Source organism: Eurosta solidaginis, chromosome 3 (assembly GCF_040869045.1).
Source record: "Eurosta solidaginis isolate ZX-2024a chromosome 3, ASM4086904v1, whole genome shotgun sequence".
NCBI classification, from domain to species: domain Eukaryota; kingdom Metazoa; phylum Arthropoda; class Insecta; order Diptera; family Tephritidae; genus Eurosta; species Eurosta solidaginis.
The window spans coordinates 73741192-73765713 of NC_090321.1; the positions used below are offsets into that span (position 1 = coordinate 73741192).

A 24522-nucleotide genomic window follows, 5' to 3' on the forward strand; every position below is an offset into this window, starting at 1 on the left:
GACGACTTTTTCAAAAACGTTGCGGAATACACAAACAGATACCATATGTTTTCGAAAGGAAAACCACTGGGAGCTACATTGTTGCTGATACAATAAGCCGTGATCGCTTTTTTCTTTTGCGAATGTGCCTCCTTGTTATGGACGAAAATGAAGTGACAGAGGCAGAGAAACAATCAAATGTTTTTTGGATGATTAATTCATTAATTGAAGTTGTAAGATCGGCATGTTGGAACATTCCTAGAAAGCCAAGTGATAATTATTCCATAGATGAGAAAATTATCTCTTTTACTGGTCGTTGCCCCGTGAGACAAAGCCTTCCTAAGAAACCTATAGTGGGATTAAAGAACGAAGTATTAACGACGTCTGAAGGGCGTGTACTCGATTTTGAAATCCACCAAGGAAAGACGACACCACTTTCCAATACGAACTTAGGCGTTCCAGTCTTCGTTTTACCGTTGGTTGAAACACTTCCAGAAGGTTTTTGGCAATGAAAAGGGGTGATATGGAAGAATTTTGTTATAGCGAGGATAATATTGTCGTGGTCCAGTGGAAGGATTCCAAAGCGGTAATCTTGGCATCATCAGCTTATGGTTGCGGACCAGTTTCCAGTTGCGCTAGGAAAAAAGGAAAATATGTGTGCTGAAGTACCAGCTTCAAGGATAGTGTGAGAATACAACAAGTTCATGGGAGGCGTAGATATATGTGATCAATTAATGGATTTGAATTCAGACCGAAACGCAACAATTGTGCGTATCCTGGAAATAAAGTATACACTGAAAATTCGGTGAAATAAACTTTTTGGCTATTTTCTACACTGACCAAAGTGATAGGGTCCAAAAATGCATACAAATTGGTTGCCTAGATTTGCAATAGGTCGTGCGCTACAATGCGCCCTCTTGTATATCCATCCTCTTTGCTACATGCCGATTGAATTACGAAAAATCACAGGGCATGTCTCGCAATTTTAAACACATCTGGCAGCGCTATTTTCCATTTGGAGAAATACTAAAACTTGCGATAGCTTTTAGATAAGTATGTATCGCACATCACTAAGATAGTGCAAAGTGGGTTCTTAAAAGTGATACAATTATACTGACAAAAATCACTTTTAGCTATTTAGCTAGAGAAAAAGTTAAACTATATATTTTGTAATGTAACGCTATAGTTTAATTGTAAAGTCTTCATTTGGCTGCAAATACACAAACACACACACATAATTGTATGTATGAATGCCAGTGCATTATATAGAGATATTCGAGTATAAATTTTCTTATACGATACATAAAAATTGACAATGTCAGTAATAATAACTCGTGTATAAATTGGAAGAAGTGTTTTGCAATATGCAAATGATATGCGTGAAAATGAAAATAAATACCGTATGTGAATTTGTTATTATGTTGGCATATAAAGGAAATTTGCTGGAGGGTGAATGTTTGCATACCACGCCTAGATTTTCCTCATTTGTGCAAAAAAAAAACTATGAATCTATACTTGAAGTCGTACCCTTACTTTATAATAAATATATATAATTATTGTTTTATGTGTGTGAATATACCTAAAGTTGTTTCGCCAACGATATAATAAGTGAATGTGGCATCTTTTTTCATTTCTAAAACTACATATTTTAGGTATCCAAAGAAAGTACAATATGAGCAGATCACTTTTTTATATACTTGGGGTATATGTAGTTACATATATGTATACATATGTATATTTACATGTCCATATTAATGTGTGACAAAGTGTTCCTCACAAAAAATTTATATGCCTCATCCTTGTTTGCTTTATATTCATGTGAAACAGGATGAAAGAAGACTTGTTGAGTCAAAAGGCATGATATCAAGTGTAAAAATATACTTTTCGCAAAATATATTAGTCGTAATCGTCACTTTTCTGTGAGTTCTAAAAACATATATGGAAAACAAAAGTATACATTGTACACATGAATGAATGTTTGTACGTATGTATATTCCAAAAGTATGCTGCGCCTCAGGCATAGGTAAATTTTTTTCATACCAACAGCAGCTAGCAGAAGGAAGGCTCATTTAGGAAGGGATGTGGAGAAAGTGATTAAGATTATGAAGTGAGAAGTTTTTGGTTTGTTGCATAAAACAAAAAAATAATAATAATAAAAGCAGGGAATTAAGTAGTAGAGTGAACGACGGTCACAGCTGATATTAAGTTTTCAGGCAGGTTAATAATATAAATAAAGAATATGTGCCTATGTAAATATGTACGTTTATAGGAGGTATGCACATATGTATGAAAATCTGATGTACACACACATACTTGTATAGTATACGATAAAAATACTAATGTGGATAATTCAAAATGGTAATAGTCTAGTTGAGGGGTCGACTGCTAATACGCTACCAAAAATATCGAGAGAGGTGTCAAACGACGCGTCTTGACATCAGTATTAATAATCCGAAGGCGGAAAATAAAAATTTAAACGCGTTCAAAAGATATTAACGAAAAACCGAAAAAAGACCCGTGGGTACCTCCGAAACCGGGGGTCGGATCCACAGTATTTTTGCGCAGAACACCTTTCTGCGTTGGCGGCCTTCGGCCGCGATTATAAAAAATAACCCTGGGCTACGCCATGTCACGTCCGGGTGTGTGGTATAACCGTGGCTACCGCCACGGTGATGCACAATTTTTTTTGTGGGTACAAACACAACAACAACCACATGGAAATCGCCAACTTCAACTGCAAATATCTCCGGACAGAGATAAAATTTTTCTTTTCCGCCCTCGGATTATTGTTCTCGAGATTAATACGCGTCTTTTGACACCTCACTCGATATTTTTGGTAGCGTATTAGCAGTCGACCCCTCAACTAGACTATTACCTTCAAAATTTGGAGTGATTAGCGAAAAGGTTTTCAATACATTCAGCTGCAGCAGATCTGTGATTTTCTAAAAGTAAGAAAGATGAGGGTTATGAGATATATAAAAAAGCACCCATAGTCTACCACTAAAATATTAATCCTTTCCAATCCCTTGAAGATGGTTGTAGGGTTCTTATTATTTTTATTTAACTTCGTATTTTAGTTACTTTGAACTTTGTAATTTTAAAATGTTTTAATAATGGCAATTTTTCAAGAATCGGTGAAATGGAGACGAGAAGACACTTGTATTTGTGATGTATATTGGAACGATTTTCCGTCATCCCTTGTCAAATTTGGTTTTGAGACAAACCGGTTTCGGCGTTGTGCCATCATCAGTGTCGATTTTCGTTCTGATCTGTTGTTGTCATTTGTCCTGTATTTATAGTTCGTAGGTATATGAGCAGGTATTGTCAAATTGATGCTTGTGTATATTTAGTTATGTGTATGTGCTGTGTGTTCGTTCAGAACCGAGGGTGGTTTACTAATCGATTTGTGTGGCTGACTGGGGTAGGTAGAAATCTGTGATTTTAGTCGTTTGACCTTCTTTGTCGGTTTTTTGTTTTGGTGTGTTAATTGTTTTGTGTTTATTTGTTGTTGTGCGTTTGTCTGTTGTACCTGTGTGATTAAGTTGTTTCCTGTAAACAAGTTTTAAAGGCTCGAATATTGTGTCAGAAATGGTGTTTATCTGTTCGTTTATTATTCTACCGTCGAATGTTTTCTGTTTGTAGATTTCCATGTTTTCGAGTACGTTAAGACGTCGGCCCTTTTCTTGTATGTGAAGAACCCTAACTGTTTTATTGATGTTTGCTGGGGAACATTCATTCTCGACCATGTGATTCGCGAAGTTAGACTCGGGTATAATGTTTGGATTCCGTATTTTTTTGTTGTAATCTCTAGTCTATCTGTTGTTGCTCCACAATATGAACTTGAAGACACTTTCGGACAGAACTTGACTCGAAGATATAGAAACGCTGCCTCCCGCTCATGTGCTATTGTTGTTATGTTAACAGTGCTTGTTGTTGTTGTAGCGATAAGAACACTCCCCGAAGGCCGTGGGGAGTGTTATCGATGTTGATGGTCCTTTACCGGATGCAGTTCCGGTACGTTCTAGTACCTAGCCCGACCATCTCGGGAACGATCCGTTATGACCACATGCGACCTTCTTGGCCCTCCCACCCCCTAGATCCATGAGCAGTTCGGGGTCGCCAGAGCCGCGGCTGTTAATGAAACAGGATTCGCCACGGATAGATGAGGCTGACAATTGGGTTTGGAGAAGCTATATATTGTGCTGGAAACCTGAAAGGATTGCGCTACACAACCCCTTGAATCTTGTAGTTTAGTCGCCTCTTACGACAGGTACACATACCGCGGGTATATTCTGACCCGCTAGGGGAGTTAACAGTGCTTCGCCCCATACAATGGATGCCGCCACTCACAAATTGTCGTCAAGGTCCTCTAACGGGGTCCAAGGAAACTAACAGTTTCAACATGGATGGTCCATAGGGAAATTGGTGTTATAGTCGTAAGCTCCACATTACAATTTAAAATATGGTTGGTGTCATGTTGAAATACATCACATGCTAGAGATACATCAGGTATGTCGTGGCTGATTCTTGACAAGTAACAGCTTAACCTTTAGTGTATTGTGATAACGGGGTTCACCGGTCGTGTCCTGGCGAAGGCCTTTACCGATTCTTGTATGTTTTGCTCTTTAATGCCTCTTTAATGTCTCTTTGGCCTCGCTATGTATGTAGATAATGCTCAGTTGTCATAAGTAGACATCCCGTGGCAGTTATGCGTGCAGACCTTTGACATGCCTGTAGCCTTTTCCAGTATGTGTTTTTAAAACCAGGCGACCTAACCGGTGATCCGTAGCGGCTTTTTACTTTAGATACAGTTTCGGAGGCATGTGCCTTGAAGGTGAGTGTATTATCGAACGTTACCCCAAAGATCTTTGGGTGACTGTGTAACACCAACGACGTGAAACTCCTATATTTGCGTCATCTGTCCCTTGTGATAATGCCAGGTGGCGCGAGAAGAAACTAGAAACACTGGGGAGATGTCTGTTTATTGTAGAAACATAATCCTCTATTGGAGGGCCAGATCCCGTTGGCAATATCATGCAGTCGACGGCGTAGAAAATGATAGTAACTATTTCTGATGGAGACGGAACCTTTAAATATGTAGAAATTAAACAGAAGCAGGAGTGGCCCACCACCCTGTAGTAGCCATAGTTAAATTTTCCTAGGCTTTAAATATTCGTTCGTTAATTGAACCGACGCTTGCTGACCTTTCAGGTAGTTTGCGTCCATCTTTTTAAAGGATATTAATGATGAACAGACAGTTTTACAAAATTGTCACAAACCGGGACAAACAAACACAGAGTTGCTTTATCCGCCTTCCCTGTGTATAAGGGAACATCTTGGTGAACAATATTTTCGGATTCGGTACTTACGAACACGGTTGTTGTTGTTGTTGTTGTAGCAATGCTCGCTGTTGTTGTTGTTGTTTTTGTAGCAATGCTCGCCCCACCTAAATAGCCGCGACCGATCACAAATTGTCATCAATATCCTCTAACGGGAGTCCAAGGAAACTTGTCGTTTCAACAGGGGTGGACCATAAGGAAAGGGGTGTTAGAGGCGTTGGTTCCACATTACAATTAAAGAGATGGTTGGTGTCATGTGGGGACACATTGCAAGCAGGGCATACATTTTGTATGTCGGGGTTGATTCTGGATAGGTAAGAGTTTAACCTGTTACAGTATCCAGAACGAAGTTGAGCAAGAGTGACACGCGTTTCCCTGGGGAGTATGCGTTCCTCTTCTGCGAGTTCTGGATATTTTTCTTCAAGTACTGGATTCACCGGGCAATTCCCGACATAAAGGTCCGACGCCTGTCTATGGAGTTCACCAAGGACCTGCTTGTGTTTTTCCGCTTCAAACGGCTGGGTTCTCAGGTGCCGTATTTCCTCAAAATGCTTACGGAGATGACTCCTTAGGCCCCTAGGCGGTGCTGGTTCGTCAATCAGATGTCTGTTGGGATGCCCAGGTTTCTGGGTATTCAACAGAAACTGTTTGGTCAGCATCTCATTTCTCTCCCTGATGGGGAGTATTCTCGCCTCATTATGCAGATGGTGTTCTGGGGACATAAGAAGACAGCCCGTGGCGATTCTGAGAGCAGTATTTTGGCAGGCCTGTAGTTTCTTCCAGTGGGTGGTTTTTAGGCTTGGCGACCATATGGGTGACGCGTAGCACGTAATCGGCTGGCTAATTGCTTTGTATGTGGTCAAGAGCGTTTCTTTATCTTTTCCCCAGGTACTGCCAGCAAGGGATTTGAGGATTTTATTACGGCTCTGAACAATTGCGGTTGCGTGCGCACCAAAATGTAGATCCTGATCAAACGTCACACCCAAGATTTTGGGGTGTAGGACAGTCGGTAGCATAGTGCCATCGACGTGGATGTTCAATATGGTCGACATTTGGGGCGTCCATGTTGTAAATAAGGTCGCGGAAGATTTAGTCGGTGACAATGCCAGGTTTCGCGAGGCGAAAAAACTGGAGAGATCAGGGAGATAGCCGTTTATTTTATTGAATAGCTCATCGATCTTTGGGCCTGAGCCTTATTTGTGCAGTCATCGGCGTAGGAAACGATTGTGACTCCTTCCGGTGGTGAAGGTAGCTTAGATATGTAGAAATTAAACAAAAGCGGGGATAGGACACCACCCTGTGGCACCCCTTGTTTAATTCTCCTTTGTTTTGATGTTTCGTTTCTGAATTGCACCGATGCCTGCCGACCACCCAGATAATTTGCGGTCCACCTTTTAAGACATGGGGGAAGGGTGGACCCTTCCAGGTCTTGCAGTAACGAGCCATGGTTGACCGTATCAAAAGCTTTTGATAGGTCTAACGCTACGAGTACTGTTCTATGGTGGGGATATTGATTCAAACCGCAATTTATCTGGGTGCTAATGACATTTAGCGCGGAGGTAGTGCTATGGAGCCATGCTGATGAGGGGCTAGCTGCAAATGTGCTTGGAAATAAGGGAGCAAAATGGCTTCAAGCGTCTTTGCCACTGGCGATAGGAGAGATATCGGACGATATGACTCACCTACGTTAGCTGGTTTCCCAGGCTTTAGTAGCGGGACCACCTTGGCCATTTTCCATTTCTCGGGTATGACAAAGGTGGAAAGAGACAGGTTGAAGACATGCGCTAAATATTTGAAACCCTCTTTCCCTAGGTTTTTAAGCATCGGCATGGCTATGCCGTCTGGGCCCCTGCTTTGGATGGTTTAGCGCGACCAATGGCGTCCTCAACCTCTCTAGCGGTGATGGTAATTGGTGACGCGCTGAGTTTGTGTTTATGTGCGTGTCTATTGGCTCTCCGTCTATCTTTGTCGACCGTAGGATGCATTATATATTGTCGGCAGAAAGCGCTCGCGCATTTTTTCGCATCCGACAGCACCTTATCGCCAAAGGCGATGGAAACTTTGTCTTTGTGCTTAGTCGGATTCGATAGGGACTTTACGGTGGACCAAAGAGTACCTACACCGGTAGAGAGGTTACAACCTCTTAGGTGCTCTTCCCATTTCGCCCGCTTGTGTTCGTCCACAAGCAATCTGATGCGTTGGTTTATATCCCTTATTTGGGGGTCGCCTGGATCAAGCTGTCTTATAAGGTCGCGTTCCCTCGCTAAGCTCGCGGCCTCCGCCGGGAAGTGGGGACGGATTTCGGGAATTCTCCCGGCGGGAATGAAATGTGCCGAGGCGGATTCAATGACCTTACGGAAGGCACGCTCCCCTTGGCGGGCATCAGTCGGGATAGGGAGGGCAGCAAAGCTGCTGTCTGTTGCAGATTTATATTCTTCCCACTTTCCTTTTTTGAAGTTTATGAAAGTGCGTTTTTCGGTGACGATGAAGTCGGCGGTACGCTCGAACGAAATAAGTATGGGCAGGTGGTCGGATGCCAATGTTACCATCGGCTGCCAGTTGACGCAGTTTACGAGTTCTGCGCTCACGATTGAGATATCTGGCGAACTATGACAGCTTCCTACCATACGTGTGGGGGCGTCTCCGTTTATTGTGCAGAACGTCGTTTCGTCTATTTGATCCGCCAACATCTCACCCCTACTGTCCGCCCGCAAGTTTGAATGCCATAGGTCGTGATGGGCATTGAAATCGCCTAAGATAATGCGATTGTTGCCAGTGAGTAAGGCCTCGATATTAGGGCGGTATCCACTGGGGCAACAGGTGACAGGAGGGATGTAGATGTTGATGATTTCTAGATTTGCATCGCCTGACCGGACAGATAGGCCTTGACGTTCTAAGACATTGTCACTGCGGTCGATGCCAGGATCAAATATATGATATTGCACAGAGTGGTGTATAATAAACGCGAGGCCGCCTCCATTTCCGCTCTCGCGGTCTTTCCTGTGGACATTATAACCAGAGCAGGTCTGCAATGCAGATCTTGCTGTGAGTTTAGTCTCTTGAATCGCAGCAATGCGGATGTTGTGCCGCTTCATGAAATCGACTATCTCCGTAATCTTCCCAGTTAGTCCATTACAGTTGAACTGCAGAATTCTGAAGTGCATGAGGGGTGACGCCGCCACTCTAGGGGTTAGTGAGGGGTGACTACGCCTAGGTTGTGGAAGGCCAGGACGCAATTGCTGTTGTGGCCTTGGGACTGGGCGCTCTTGGGCAAGCATTGGGGTACCCGGATGATTTGGGTTTGCGACCTGGCAACATGGCGCGATGAAACCCGTCGGGGGGTTGCCGTCGCGGAGACCAGAACATCTAGGAAAGTGGCACCACCCAAGGCAGGAGCCGCATTGAGCGGATGTCGCAAACCTATATATTCTGTGCTGGCAGAAGGTGCAAACGGAGGCAGGGACTAGGAGTCTGTTTCCCTGACCTGCACGATTGCTGCCAGAAAAGAGGGGGGAGAAGAAGACGGGGGCAGGGGCTGATGCTCAGCATTGCAACCAGCTCTACTACGAAGGTAGTAGTTATGAGTGGTATCAGCTGTTTGAGTTGTTGGCGCCGTGGGGCGCGAGCAGCAGCGGGTACTTGTTGTGGCTTGCTGAGCAGCGAAGCTGCTGAAAGGTAGTGGGGATACGCTTAGGCGTAGACTACGGGACGCCCTTGGGCGTGAGCAGCAAGGAGCCACAAAAGATTTATAAAAGTTACGTGGACGTCGGGTTTTGGGATCAAGCCCAGAACAACCTGTCCGATGCAACCATCCCTTGCACGAGACACACTGAACAGAGTATGACCGTCCTAAAAAGATTCTTTTCTGGCAAATGCAGCAAAACCATTTCTCATGACCAGGGTCAGGAGACGGACCCGGATTGGGTTCGATACCTTCCCGGAGTAAGAGGATATGTAGCAGTCCTGCTGCAAGGAGCTGCTGGGAGGATGACAATTTGTGGGAGGGACGAAACAAATTAAATGGGGTCACACTGAAATGACAGTCCTTGGTCGGGAAAAATCCCGAGTCGCTCCGGTACATAGAACCGACTGCCTTGGGAAGCGTACGAACACGGTTGTTGTTGTTGTTGTAGCGATTAGGCCACTCCCCGAAGGCTTTGGGGAGTGTTATCGATGTGATGGTCCTTTGTCGGATACAGATCCGGTAACACAGCACCATTAAGGTGCTGGCCCGACCATCTCGGGAACGATTTATATGGCCACATTAAACCTTCAGGCCATCCCTCCCTCCCCACCCCAAGTTCCATGAGGAGCTTGGGGTCGCCAGAGCCTCGTCTGTTAGTGAAACGGGATTCGCCGCTCGAAGGTGAGGTTGACAATTGGGTTGGAGAAGCTAGGTGTTATCCCAGCTGGCAGACGATGGTTACATATGCATCCGACCACCTACACACACTCCTTTCGTTTCAGCTATCAGCCCTACCTATTACTGTCACACCCTACCTATCACTTTCACACCCTACTTATCACTTAAACGCACTTTCATCACCTTCAAAATCAAAGTGGGACGAACATAAATCGTATACAATCTTTTTGCTGTCCTCCCACTTCCGACTTATGTACGTTAATAGGAACGCGCTTGCCGGAAGGTCACTGAGTCTTCATCGGCTCGTTTTATGTATTCCGGTTGGAAGAGCACCTTGTAGACAGCAAGATCTTGAGGGCCCCCAAGAATCAATATAGCTTTCAAACATTTTTCAACACCACCCAGCGCTATACGCTACTAACACACAAATAAGTTGCGGGCTTAACGAAAAACCCCACCTTAGGATAGTACTCGTAGCGCTAGACTTGTCCAAAGCTTTTCACACAGTTGTTGTTATTGTAGCGATAAGGACACTCCCCGAAGGCCTTGGGGAGTGTTATCGAGTTGATAGTCATTGGCCGGATACAGACCTGGTACCAAGCCCGACCATCTCGGGAACATTCCATAACCACACGCGACCTTCTAGGCCATCCCGCCCTCTCACCCCCTAGATCCATAAGGAGTTCGGGGTCGCCAGAGCCTCGGCTGTGAATGAAACAGGATTCGCCACGGGTAGGTGAGGTCGACAATTGGGTTGGAGAAGCTATGTATTGCGCTGGCAACCCGAAAAGGTTGCGCTACACAACCTCTTGAGTCTGGTATTTTAGTCGCCTCTTATGACGTGCTTGGCCCCATCCATTAGATGCGACCGATCACAAATTGTCATCAATATCCTCTAACGGGAGTTCAAGGAAACTTGCTGTTTCAACAGGGGTGGTCCGTAATGAGAGGGGTGTTAGAGGCGTTGGATCCACAATACAGTTAAAGAGATGATTGGTGTCATATGGGGACACATTGCAAGCGGGGCATACATTTTGTAAGTTGGGGTTAATTGTGGATAGGTAAGAGTTTAACTTGTTACCGTATCCAGAACGAAGTTGAGCTAGAGTGACTCGCATTTCCCTGGGGAGTATGCGTTCCTCTTCCGTTATTTGAGTACTGGATTCACCGGGCCATTCCTGGTATAAAGGTCCGACGCCTGTTTGTGGAGTTCACTTAGGACCTGCTTGTCGTTTTTGGCTTCATACGGCTTTGTTCTCAAGTGCCGTATTTCCTCATAATGCTTACGGAGATGATTCGTTAAGCCCCTGGGTGGTGTAGGCTCATCAATCAGATGTCTGTTGGGATGCCCAGGTTTCTGAGTATTCAATAGGAACTGTTTGGTTAGCAGTTAATTTCTCTCCCTAATGGGGAGTATTCTCCCTCATTGTGTAGATGGTGTTCTGTGGAGATAAGAAGACAACCCGTGGCGGTTCTGAGGGATTGGCGACCATATCGGGGACGCGTGGCATGCAATCGGCTGTTGCTCCTGTTGTAGCGATAAGGTTGTTCGCGCCGAAGTATATTCTTTCGCAGGTTGGTGCTATCAGTGACTTGCCTCGTCCGACTATTGTTCTTGCATTTTTTTGTCTTTGTTGCTTTTGTCGTCATTTGCGTTGCTTTTGTTTGCGTCTTATTTTGGTTGTTACTAATCTTTTTGGTCGTATGACCACCTGCTCGACAAGGCAAGCGTATTGCTCTCTGAATATTAATGGTACACTGACTACAAGGTGACCATTTAAACCCCATTTTTAAACTTGTTAGAGCGCTCCTGTCGATGAGAATCTTTTGTAAAAGGTGAAAGAGTTGTTCGACAACTGAAAGGTAGCCAGACCAAGGACGACCCTCTTTCGCAATTCTTTAAACCTTCAGAGAGTATTTTAGCAATAACAACACCAATCACAATTAAATTGTAAAGGATTAACTGGAAAGATACCGCAGATAACCGATTTCATGAAGGCGCAGGTAAATGTTAGATCGGATCCCCGAACTAGCGATGGCTATGATTGGCTTAAAATTCCTGTCACTTATAAGTATACCACGACTCCCGGAATTTCAGTTTGCCAGCCGACGGTAAGGGCAGGAACCTACACAATATTAAGGAGCCTAGACGATTTAAGAGGCAGGCATGCCCGTCGTGAAAATTGGACTTATTTCATGGCACTTATGCCATATTGTCTTATTAATTGACACTTTTTCCCCGTGCTCTGGGATGTATTAACAATTTTTGTTCGTATATCGGCCTACTGATTGATAAGATCGCGGGTTCGAATCGAGCTCAAGGTCTAACAATAATTATTATACCTTTCATGAACATGAAATGGTATATTAACTTTGGTCCAATGATTGTAACGTTGAGAAATAAGTATACCGAATTGATCAAGGCGACGAACTGAGTTGATATAGCCATGTCCCTCTGTCCGTCCGTCCGTATGTCTGTTTGAACGCAAACTAGTCCCTCAAATTTTGAGATATCTCAATGAAATTTGGCACAACGATGTATTTTTGTATTATATTAGACATTTGTCGGATCCGGTAGGATCGGACCACTATAACATATATCTCCCATACAACCGATCGTTCAGTTAAGACGACGTATAAACGTGAAACTCGGTGATATATATTTTAATATATCATAGACAATTTTCTGAAAAAATCACTTTGATCGGAGCTTTATATAGTATATATCCCACACAACCGATCGTTCAGATAGAAAGATTTTTGGCAATTTCTCCCTTAATTTCCAATATAAAAACGTTAAACTTGGTGATCTTTATTTTAATATATCATAGATTTCATGAAAATTCATTTCGATCGGAACTATATATAATACTAGCGGCCCGGTACGTGCTTCGCTACGTATAAAGTGAAATATTAAATCAGACTCATTTATTACAAAAAGAAAAGATATTTTATTATTTGCTAGCTATTTTAAAACTTAATCCAAAACATTTGGATAAACAATATTTTTTTTTTTCATTTTGAGCATGAATAAACAAACGGCTGGGGTACCAACTCTGGAACAGGCAACATCAAGTTGGTCATGTGAAAAACATGATTCCTCCAATTTCACACCACAAACGTTAAGTGTTTGCCCTTGGACTTTGTTGATGGACATCGCAAATGATAAACGCACAGGATATTGTAATCGTTTGAATTCAAATGGCATATCAGTTGTATGATTCCGGATACGCGGTATTAAACAAAGTAGCTTCAATCAAATTTGGCAATAAATTTTTCACTGCCAATCTGGTGCCATTACACAGTTTTGGTGGATTAATATTTCGCAATAATATAATCAAAGAACCCACTTTCAGATTCAAACAATGCGGTGGCATACCAGCCGGTTCTAATGAATTTAAAAACTCAATTGGATAATTAATTGCCTCATCTTGATTCATAGCACTGTCAATTAATTTATACGTCGTGACTACACCTGGGAGTTTTGCTTGAATTTGAAAATTAATGGCATTGATATGAAAGTTTTTCGGTGCTAAAATGGCGCGTTCTCTCAACCAATCATGATTTCTGTAATTCTGAAGAATATTTGGAAAAACACATTCAATCAAATCATCTATCGATTTCGTAATTGTACAAAAATTGTTCGGTAAAGTGATCAATCCGTTGGTTCTGTCGATTTGTATTTTGCCATCACCAATTTCTAACAATTGTTTTGAAAACTCATGGGCAGCTGGATCATTTTGTAGGTGAATACGCATATTAATGTTCAGTGTCAATTTTTGTACATATCTCCAAAGAACTGATGACTTCAAACAGGCATTTATTTCATCAGCAGGAGTTGTTCGAGGAATGACAGGCAATGTTTGTCGAAAATCCCCTGACAGTAATATCAAAGTACCACCAAAAGGCTGTTGATTACCACGTAAATCATGCATTGTTCGATTAAATGCTTCTAGTAATTTTTTTATTCGCCATTGTACACTCATCCCATAAAATAATTGTCGTTAATCGCAGAATTTTTTGAAATATTGCAAGTTGGAGTTTCAATCACCTGTACATTCAATGGCAATTTTAATGCAGAGTGTACTGTCCGACCACCTTCTAATAATGTAGCAGCAATTCCCGAAGATGCAAGTGCCAATGCAATTTTCTGTTCCGATCGAATAGTCGCTAAAATCAGTGATATAACGAACGTTTTGCTTGTACCATAAGGTGCATCCAAGAAATATAATCCACCTGCATTATTGGAAATGGCTTGCATGATTGTTTCATATGCATGTTTTTGCTGAATATTCATTTTGGTTATATTCGATTGTACAAATAAACGCAAATCATTAGAATTGACTTCCTGCTCACGTTGCAATTCACGATCAAACAGATCATGCATCTCACGATTTGGTGCGATCATACCCAATTGTACAAATGTTTTATTTGCAATCGTTAGACACATATCTTCAATTATTATCAAAGCTTCGTTGTACATTTCCAAAATTATCAACAAATCAGGATTTCTTGCATAATGACGCATACGAATTAAAATATCTTCTGCAATATAATGTTTATATTTGTTCCATAATTCTAGTGGATTTGATGGCATACATGTTGATAATATAATGGCAAATAGCATTCGTATTTGTTGAGGATGAGCCGAAATAGATGTATCATGAAGTGTTGAATCCCAATGTGCATCATCCTCCAACAAATGCAAAATTTGGCATGCTTTACGGTATGTTTAACACAAATGACCGTTGACTGTTCTCAATTCTTGAAATGATTTTGGGCCATTCACGTTAACTAATAACAATCTCAAATAAAAACACTCAACATTGGTTGGATGTACTGTGTATATTCTCCCAATTGCATCTTTATGGAAAATGCCAGGATGCTCATGAACTGCTGTTCCTTGTTTACGTCTTTGAAATTTTTTCGAAGACACATTCCATGTGTAATACTGAGGCACTTCAGAATATAACAAAGTTATCGCAAATGTATCAGTTTCGCATAATTTGAAAAAAGTTGTTAACGTACATGCTGGTGGTTGTGCTGCTCTTTCCAATACATTTGGTACATTAAAATAAACACGTTGGCCATTCTCAAGATGTACAGCCAAGTGAACAACCGCAGGATGTCTTTCGTGCATTGGAAACGACATAATCCTCCAGACAGCTTCATTGCTACTAATAAAGCGCCCCATTTGATACTGAGTAATTTCATCATTTGTATTATCACCAGCAACACCGAAAATTGCCATGTCTCTCCCTTTATTTACATACTTGCAAATATATTTAATGGATTTGACAGAATTACAATATTCCACATTTATATGAGCATTGAATATTTTCGATAATAATGGACAATACGGAACCACCCAACGATTATCAACTTCAACTTCCTGGTTATGCATTCTAATGGTTGCCGTTTTGCCATTATCATTGGGTGATCTACGTCGATACAACGGATATCCGTCATTGCCCGTTATTGTGTCTGAAGTAAATTGCCTTGGGTATCGTTTCGAACACTTTTCATCAATCATACATGGTTAATTCACATTTAGTTCACCGCACGGTCCATGTATCATGTTTTTAACGACAACTTGAAATAACTCAGGATCAGCAGTGTGATCAGGAATTTCAGCTGATATAAGGTTTTCGATTTGATTTTTTTGGAAATATAGTTAAACGTCCGATGTCATTAATATTAGCATCATTCGCTATCGCATCTTGCAAATGAATATATTGTTCAGATCTTAATTTTGCTTGGTTGAAACGAATAAAATTAAGACGCTCTGTTTCTATTTTGGCATACATATCAACGATGTACTGATGATATAGTTTACCACATCTCAAGATATAATTTTGTTCTTGTGGACGAACCATCAATCCATACGAATAAAAATTCATGACACTAACTTTTTTACTGATGATATAGTTTACCACATCTCAAGATATAATTTTGTTCTTGTGGACGAACCATCAATCCATACGAATAAAAACTCATGGCACTAACTTTTTTCTGTACATGTAGACCTGAAAATAAGTGCAAAATGTGACTTAAGAAATTTATACAAATGATGAAATTTCAACACACTGAAAATATTATTTACCTGTTCGTGGATCAATCATTGGTATATTGATATGGTAGCCATCGTCACCTTTCCAATGCAATATTGGATATTGTAATGCGTCGTAACTACGATGAAGTTCCGAAACACGTTGCAATTGCTCATTTCTGCGATGAAGTATAATATCACGGGATTGAAACTGATCACCAAGAATTACAATTGCAACCTCATCAATTGTCGGTGCATTTAATCGCCTTTCATGCTCTCCAAAAGGTGTTCTATCAGCCCTTATTACGATTTTGTGATTATCAGATGGTATACGATCGAGAGCAATTTTGAACTAATGCGTTATGCTGATGGAAAAACCTTTGTAGCTCACAAATAATTTCTCGTCTTGTATTCAAAGCAATTGCACAACGTTGATCCAATTCACGATTTTCATCACCAATAAAATAAATTTGCAAAAATTTATAATCAGCGTCGGGGTATGGCCATAACGAACCAGCTTGATGATAAATTTTGCCCTGAATCTGCAACTTGTATGCAATTTTAGGTATATGTTGCAGTCATTTTTAAAACTATAGAAGACTTTTTTGATTCAGATTGATTGGGACAATCCTTTTTAAGTATTTACCTTAAACGTCGGCATACAATTATCTCTAATAATGTTAGTAGCACCAAAAGAAGTCATTTGAAATACCGAATTGTATTGTTGAATATGACTCAAAAAGTGCTTCGAATTTTCAGAAGTCCCAAAAATCAATGAAGACAATGGTTCGGCTGGAGTTTCCTTTGCCATTAGCACAACACATGCCGGGCGTTTCACCTGGCAATTTAGCCGCATCACAATGTGGACATATTGCGTCCATTATTCCAATATATCCGTACATACTGTAATCAATCTGACTGTTCTTATTAAAAGCAGCACGCATAATTTCAGGTACAACAGATCTATTTCGTGCATTACGTTCACGCTGCGATGCATTAGCTTGTGCTCGTTCATCTGGAGTCTGTGATCGCCTTTGTAATGCCGCAGCATGTGCATGACGCGTTCGGCGACCTATATTTCCTCGTGTGGGTCGTGGCATTTTTCTTTCAATTAAAAAAGAATAAATTAAATTTTAAAAAATGTCTACATTAATAGTGATACACCATATGTTTTTTTCAAATAAGGAAGCACACGTGCATTCGTGTAATTCACTTCAACAGTTCAAAACTTACCGTTATTTGCTCGGAAATTCGCGTTGCGCTATATTTCTTCTTTTCACAAATTCACACATACTTTAATAATTATTAAACAAAAACACTATTTGCATTTTTATGTAATAATTTGCACCGCGGTAATTTCGGACACTACTGAACGTATTGGGCTGCTTCGTTTATTCTGCTAACGAATGGTGTTGAGGTCAAAGAAAACGCTCCAGCGATGTTTACACTCCAATGTCATTTATTCTCCTAATTTGAATTTTCTTAATGCTAAGAGCCAAAGCTCCATATGCCTATCTATACAAAATATTCATGTATTTCTCTGTGCAAAAAAAAATGCACCGTAATATTGTTCGATGTCTTTTCAAAGCCTACTTTGTTTGTCGATCAAGTAAGTTTGTAGGAGGGAATAATAAGTAAGCTAGTTAAGACGAAAGTACATAAATTTTGAGAGCGAAAGAGCGTAGCTAAGTAGGTCACAAATCGTTTAGTAAATGATTAAACTAATATTGGTGTATGTATGTTAATATGAAAACGTATAATCCGCTGGCTAAGTGGGATGAATCTGACCAAACAAATGGGTTTTTAGTGTGTTTTTAAAAATAATTTCAACCTTACATTGAGCGCTTTTCAGCGCCTTCAGGTAAAAATATTATATTTTTATGTGATTGAATATACCATTTTAACTGGTTGTAGTACATAAGGATGCAATCTCTTAACCTGAAGGCGAGTTCCCAATTGGTCTATATCTCGAGTCCTTAGTTACCCAGCGATAATAAAAGCCCTCTTTTCATTAGCATTTATCAACAACTTACAATGGATACTCATGTGGTTCAAACACATCCTAGGGTTATCCGGGTCCACGTTTTGGTCTATACCTCGAAACCCTAGTCACGGAGGGGCATGAAAAATAATCTATAACTACTATAGCAATCATCAACAGCTCCCATTTGCTACCCATATTGTACAAACACATCCTAAAGTTATCCGGGTCCACGTTTTGGTCTATATCTCGAGACCCTAGTCACGGAGGGGCATGAAAAATAATCTATACTATAGCAATCATCAACAGCTCCCATTTGCTACCCATATTGTACAAACACATCCTAAAGTTATCCGCGTCCACGTTTTTGTCTATATCTCGAGACCCTAGTCACGGAGCGGCATTCATATAGCATTCATCAACAGCTTCCATTTGATACCCATATTGTACAAACATATCCTGGGGTTACCCGGGTCCACGTTTTGGCCTATATCTCGAGACCCTGGTATCCGATTCTTAAAATTTTAAAACACAAACCACTACTGAATAGTCAGAACAAAGCTTAAAAATTTGGTTTGGATAGGTGAGCCCGTTCTTGAGTTATAAAATCACAACGAAAAATGGCATTCATTTTTATATATATAGATATATCCCATACAACCGATCGTTCAGATAGAAAGATTTTTAGCCATTTCTCCCTTAATTTCCAATATAAAAACGTTAAACTTGGTGATATTTATTCTAATATATCATAGAAGATTTCCTGTAAAAATCATTTCGATCGGAGCTATGTATAGTATATATGCCATACAACCGATCGTTCAGATAGAAAGATTTTTGGCAATTTCTCCCTTAATTTCCAATATAAAAACGTTGAACTTGGTGATATTTATTTTAATATATCATAGAAGATTTCATGAAAAAATCATTTCGATCGGAGCTATATATAATATATATCCCATACAACCGATCGTTCAGATAGAAAGATTTTTAGCCATTTCTCCCTTAATTTCCAATATAAAAACGTTAAACTTAAAGCTGTGTAAATATTTTGTATTTTTCATCATTAAGGCCATTGAAATTTTAATTAGGCTCTTAAATGCGTGCGAACATAATAGCAGTTTGGAAACAAATAAAACTAATTAAGATAACGCTTTTTTCTTTTCATAAAAATATAAAGCTAATATAGTAAGAAATTTCTATAGAAATGTCATTTTAAAAAGCTGTGTAAATATTTTGTATTTTTCATCATTAAGGCCATTGAAATTTTAATTACTTAAATGCGTGCGAACATAATAGCAGTTTGGAAACAAATAAAACTAATTAAGTTTCCGCTTTTTTCTTTTCATAAAAATGTAAAGCTAATATAGTAAGGAATTTCTATAGAAATGCCATTTTAAAAAGCTGTATAAATATTTAGGCCGTTGAAATTTAATTAGGCGCTTAAATGCGTGCGAACATAATAGCAGTTTGGAAACAAATAAAACTAACTAAGTTTACGCTTTTTTCTTTTCATAAAAATATAAAGCTAATATAGTAAGGAATTTCTATAGAAATGCCATTTTAAAAAGCTGTATAAATATTTAGGCCATTGAAATTTTAATTAGGCGCTTAAATGCGTGCGAACATAATAGCAGTTTGGAAACAAATAAAACCAATTCAGTTTACGCTTTTTTCTTTTCATAAAAATATAAAGCTATAGTAAGAAATTTCTATAGAAATGTTATTTTAAAAAGCTGTGTAAATATTTTGTATTTTTCATCATTAAGGCCATTGAAATTTTAATTAGGCGCTTAAATGCGTGCGAACATAATAGCAGTTTGGAAACAAATAAAACTAATTAAGTTTACGCTTTTTTCTTTTCATAAAAATGTAAAGCTAATATAGTAAGGAATTTCTATAGAAATGCCATTTTAAAAAGCAGTATAAATATTTAGGCCATTGAAATTTTAATTAGGCGCTTAAATGCGTGCGAACATAATAGCAGTTTGGAAACAAATAAAACCAATTAAGTTTACCCTTTTTTCTTTTCATAAAAATATAAAGATAATATAGTAAGAAATTTCTATAGGAATGTTATTTTAAAAAGCTGTGTAAATATTTTGTGTTTTTCATCATTAAGGCAATTGAAATTTTAATTAGGCGCTTAAATGCGTGCGAACATAATAGCAGTTTGGAAACAAATAAAACCAATTAAGTTTACGCTTTTTTCTTTTCATAAAAATATAAAGCTAATATAGTAAGAAATTTCTATAGGAATGTCATTTTAAAAAGCTGTGTAAATATTTTATGTTTTTCATCATTAAGGCAATTGAAATTTTAATTAGGCGCTTAAATGCGTGCGAACATAATAGCAGTTTGGAAACAAATAAAACCAATTAAGTTTACGCTTTTTTCTTTTCATAAAAATATAAAGCTAATATAGTAAGAAATTTCTATAGGAATGTCATTTTAAAAAGCTGTGTAAATATTTTGTTTTTCATCATTAAGGCAATTGAAATTTTAATTAGGCGCTTAAATGCGTGCGAACATAATAGCAGTTTGGAAAAAAATAAAACCAATTAAGTTTACGCTTTTTTCTTTTCATAAAAATATAAAGCTAATATAGTAAGAAATTTCTATAGGAATGTCATTTTAAAAAGCTGTGTAAATATTTTGTGTTTTTCATCATTAAGGCAATTGAAATTTTAATTAGGCTCTTAAATGCGTGCGAACATAATAGCAGTTTGGAAACAAATAAAACTAATTATATGATTTAATAATCGGGGATTGCCCGTATTGCTTTTTTTAAGCTTTAACACATAATTGCATACGAAGTATGCAATGTGTAAAAGATTAAAATATGCAAAAAGAAGGCAATTGGGAAAAACTTTACAACAACTAAGGCATGACGTAGCTGAATGCGTTTATAACCATTTCAACTATCGTAGGAGTGCGGGTTCAACTCCCACTCCCGGGAGAAAAGGCTTTGAAGAGATTTACAAGGTATAATCGAAACAGCTGTCGCCTTGTCCGTCCTGATGTCACGTTGTTTAAATTTTTCCCAAATTATTAAATAAATTATAAAATTAAAAAAATTGCTTCAAATAAATGTTTTCATGCATTTAAAAAAAGCAATACGGGCAATCCCCGATTATTAAATCATACAAACAGACAAAATTGGTTAATTCGTTGTAGTTCTATAAATAGAACAAAAACAGCAACAAAACCAAAGTTTCTTTGAAAACCGCCGTACCAAGCATAGCTTTAACACATAATTGCATACGAAGTATGCAATGTGTAAAAGATTAAATTATGCAAAAAGAAGGCAATTGGGAAAAACTTTACAACAACTAAGGCATGACGTAGCTGAAAGCGTTTATAACCATTTCAACTATCGTAGGAGTGCGGGTTCGACTCCCACTCCCGGGAGAAAAGGCTTTGAAGAGATTTACAAGGTATAATCGAAACAGCTGTTGCCTTGTCCGTCCTGATGTCACGTTGTTTAAATTTTTCCCAAATTATTAAAAAAAAACTAATTAAGTTTACGCTTTTTTCTTTTCATAAAAATATAAAGCTAATATAGTAAGAAATTTCTATAGGAATGTCATTTTAAAAAGCTGTGTAAATATTTTGTATTTTTCATCATTAAGGCCACTGAAATTTTAATTAGGCACCTGAACCAAAAATTTACTCAAGCTATAATAGGTCGAGTATGAAAAAAAAATTGCCTTTGTATAAATTGCTTTAACTTAAATTATTAACTATTGTTCAAATTCCTGAAATCTAGAAGGAAATGGTTTTGCTTATTGTTTATTCACACGACCCATTTATGTATAAATAGCGCCCACACAATTGATATAGGTGTAGTTTATACCTCTGTAATTTCACTGTCAATCAGGGCTGCAAGGACTGGAGTTGCCGTCCTGTCCTTTTCCCACAATCGGCCATCCTGCGTTCTCATTCGTCCCGAATGAGGGGTCCCACTTTTTCAAATACTCGGCAATAGTAGTGGTGCGGGCTGGTCCTTCATAGTCGCCAACCTTATGAACTTCTTATCGACAATGATTTAACTTCTCGGTCACTTTGTACGGTCCTAAGAACTTTAGCTGCAGTCGTAAGCCGGAACCAAACTGGGTGCGCTTGATGGCGACAAGCTCGCCGACTTCGTATTGCTCTTCTTGTTTACGCTTACTGTCAAAGGATATGCGATTTTCACTTTGGATGTAATCTATGTTCTGTTGGGCCTCCTTCCGCACAGCTTCGCGCTCTTCTTCAAGCTCTTCAACAGCTACAGTTTGCAAGATTTGTTGCAGCTCTGACGTGTTTGGGATCCGCATCTCCACGCCAGTCAAGATTCGAAACGGAGCAAACTTGGTGCGCCTCGGAGGCGAGTTATTCACGTACTGCTGAACTCTTTCCACGTGACGATACCACTGACTCGGGTTCCCCTGATACATCTTCGAAATCATGGGCACGATAATCTTGTGCATCCACTCGACCTGGCCATTCCCACGCGGGACACCAGTCGCTATGCACAAGTGCGTTATATTTTCTTTACCGCAATAATCTGCAAAGAGATGCGAAGTAAAGGCAGAACCTCTATCCGTGATGATCCTTGCCGGGTTCCCAAATACCACCGCTTGCTTCTTAAGACGATCCACACTACTCTTGGTCGGGTGAAGCCATACGAACTTAGAAAATGCGTCCACGACAACTTAGATGTAATTATAAGCCTTCTTCGTCATCTCCATAGGTCCCACATGATCGATGTGGTACGTTCCCAATGGACGGTCCTCCTTGTTAATGGGATTCAGATAACCTTCTTGCTTTCCACGTTTACTCTCAGTGACGATGCAACTAATGCAGCTCTTAACTACCTTCGCCGCCTTAGCGCTTAAGCAAGTTCTTCTCTATAGCATCTTGGGTCTTCTTAGCGGAAAAAGCCCTTGGTTGTGTGCGATCTTGATGATTTCACCTTCCATAAGGGATGGAACGACAATAAGTTCCTTGACGGGATCTTTATGTAGTATACCATGCTTTACGTAAAAGTCCTCATACTCCTCTTTCTCCAAAACCTTGGGCACCGCCTTTATCCAATCGTCGTTTTCCTGGGCTTGTCGCAGCCGATGGAACAATCCATCTTCCAGGATGAGGCAGGATACTCTGCTTAGGGCGTCAACGTGTCATCTTAGTACCTGATCGATGTTCTATTGCATACTCGAATTCTTGGAGAAGAATCGCCCACCGAGAAACTCTCACAGGCACGTCTTGCTTCTGCATTGTCATTGCAAAAGCGTTACAATCCCGTCACAGTCTTGAAATGGATTCCCATTAGATATACTCTCCACTTTTTCAACGTTTCGACGATCGCCAACACCTCCAGTTCATATGAAGGGTACTTTTCTTCCACAGGCTTCGTCTTGCGGCTCATGCACTGCACTGGATGGAACTCCTGGTCGTCGACGTCTTTTTGAAGAAGGACCGCACCGTATCTCATCATACTTGCATCCGCATGAACTTCCGTCACCGCCTTCGGATTCTACAGTTTTAGTGCCGGCGCATGTGTCAGAGCGTGTTTCAACTGTTGGAATGCTGCCAGCTGATCGCCCCCAGCACGAATTTTACCTCTTTTCTGAGCAGGTCGGATAGCGGTTTGGCTATTACCGCGTAGCGATCCACAAGTTTTCGAAAATATGACGTAAGTTCAAGGAATCGTTGTAAGGCCTTGTGATCGTGAGGGATTGGGAAGCACTTGATGGCGCTAGTTTTGGCCTCTGATGGCTTTATGGAACCATTCTCAATAACATAGCTTAGAAAATCTACCATTTTAGTTAAAAACTGACACTTATTCCATTTAATTCTCAGACCTTTCACCGATGCTACCGATAAAACCCGTTCCAATTTATCTAAACCCTCTTTCCCCTCCTTAGCGGGAATAATGAGGTCATCCATGTAGACTACTACGGTTCCATCTCGTATAAGCTCTCTTAGTACCGCCGAGATATACCCTGTGAAAACGGCAGGAGAGTTGGATATACTGAACGGAACGTACAAAAATTCGTATTGTCCACTTGGTGTGACAAACGAAGTAAACTTACGAGAGCCAGGTTCAACTGGAACATGGAAGAATCCGTTCGTCAAATCCAAAGTAGTGAATACTCTTGCTGCCTGTAGTCGCTCGATAACGTCATAGATTAATTGCATCGAAAAATAATCTCGGACAATCTTCTGGTTTAACAGCCGATAGTCGCAGCATAACCGCCGTTCTTCTTTGCCACCAGTACGATCGGTGATGCATACTCGGAGCAACTCGGTTGGACGATACCCTCCGTGAGCCACTTGATCATCCACTACACATATATCGGCATAGGATAGTCTTCACGGTTGCTGGTAAACTGGGATATCGTCAGTTAGTAAGATCTTCATTTCTACTGGTGATTCGGTGTTCCTCTGAGGCTCATATGAGGTGACTAAACTTTGTATTCTCTCAGCATCCGCACATTTAAAATTGAACAGGTCCAGCTCACCCTCGGTGACATTAGAAATAAGACACATTTTCGCAAACTCATCCTCAACGTTGTTACAAATGTTACCTGGCGGGTCGGTAACGTTTTCTAGTGGATTACGGGCGTTACTCGCCTCCACTCTACGTTCTACCGCGTTCACTGCTGTAACATCTTGTACACACCTCGACGGATTACGGGACTTATTTGCCTCCGCCCAATTACTAACGTTGCTAGCCGTTTGATGTACCGCGTCTTTACTAATACCGACGCTTCTACAATCACCCTGGAGTTAAACACCCGCCGGAATCCCGCTGTCGCTCTTT

At 40.1% G+C, this 24522-nt stretch overlaps 1 protein-coding gene across 3 annotated transcripts in view; it reads left to right on the forward strand.

Moving 5' to 3' along the window:
• The first annotated feature begins 1046 nt into the window (after positions 1-1046).
• Galphas (G protein alpha s subunit) overlaps positions 1047-24522 on the forward strand; it is a 67787-nt gene continuing 44311 nt past the window's right edge. For 2 of the 3 annotated variants that reach the window (XM_067772325.1, XM_067772327.1), the window contains exon 1: positions 1047-1219. The gene's annotated coding sequence lies outside the window, so the exon portion shown is untranslated. Of the gene's footprint in view, positions 1220-1239; positions 1380-24522 lie in introns of those variants that run through there. The other variant, XM_067772326.1, reaches the window with a different exon arrangement.